This window comes from Brassica oleracea, chromosome C6 (assembly GCF_000695525.1).
Source record: "Brassica oleracea var. oleracea cultivar TO1000 chromosome C6, BOL, whole genome shotgun sequence".
NCBI classification, from domain to species: Eukaryota; Viridiplantae; Streptophyta; class Magnoliopsida; order Brassicales; family Brassicaceae; genus Brassica; species Brassica oleracea.
In genome coordinates, this window is record NC_027753.1 from 25,303,731 (window position 1) to 25,304,797 (window position 1,067).

Genomic DNA, 1,067 nt, shown 5'->3' on the forward strand with positions numbered 1-1,067 from the left:
TCAGAAACTAATCTCGGTCACTAAGGGTTTTTAATGAAATCTTAACCGGTTTGTTGGGGGCAGGAGCAAGCTTCTTTCTATTCTTCTCGAGTGAGGCTAATCTCTGCCTCCTCCTCCTAAGGAAGTTAATCTTGCAACCAGATCTCAGAACTCTAGTGGTACTGTCAAATAAAAATCTACTAATGAGACAGAGACAGGTGGCGATCAACTAAGCACTAAACACAGAAGAAAACATACCCAATGTTTCGACCAACAGAGATCTGACCACATATCTTCTCTACTGTAGCTTCTCCTCTGCGAAATTATGTGGTCTCTTTGGATTTTGTTCGAGAAGCTGTTGGTCACGTCTCTCGCATCTCTACTTATCTTTATTCGCCTGAATCTTTGGCTTCTGATTTGGATCTTGATATCCATGTGGATCTGCTCGCCCTCAAATCCATTGTTCTAGCCTGAGAATCAAAATACGAAGACAAAGTTAAACCAAACCTAAAATGAATTCAAGAAAGTATAAACATAAAATCACATTCAGTTTAGTTAACATATTCACTGGCATATATCTTGACTTTCTGTCGTGTAGCTTCTGAGTTCTCTTATCAAATCTCCAATCAAAAGTTCTGGCTTGATAATCAAAATAAAAAACGTTTAACCCCACTGAAATGGACATGGCTAATCACTCTCAAACTTGATAAAAAAAACATAAAATCTAAAAACTGCACCTTACAATCGGTGGGGAATGAGTAGGACAGTTGATTGTAAATGCCATGTCTACCATAACCGAACCGAACAGTTTTTAGATAAAACGGACAATCTTTCATACCTGTAGTATCTTTCATACCGGTAATTGGACCGGGATTTAATACTTATCCTCCTCCGTCGTTGAATTAAGAGAGAGATAGAGATGACGGTGGTTGGTGGGATAGATGGCTATGGTCCTCTATCTTCAGATCCGACGTCGCTGTGCTCGGCTACACCTCAACGATCTTAAGCCACCGTCGTCTTCCATGGCACACTTCACCTCCACATCTCTTGCCGCGTTGCTTACTCTCAACACAAATCAGAAAGTACTA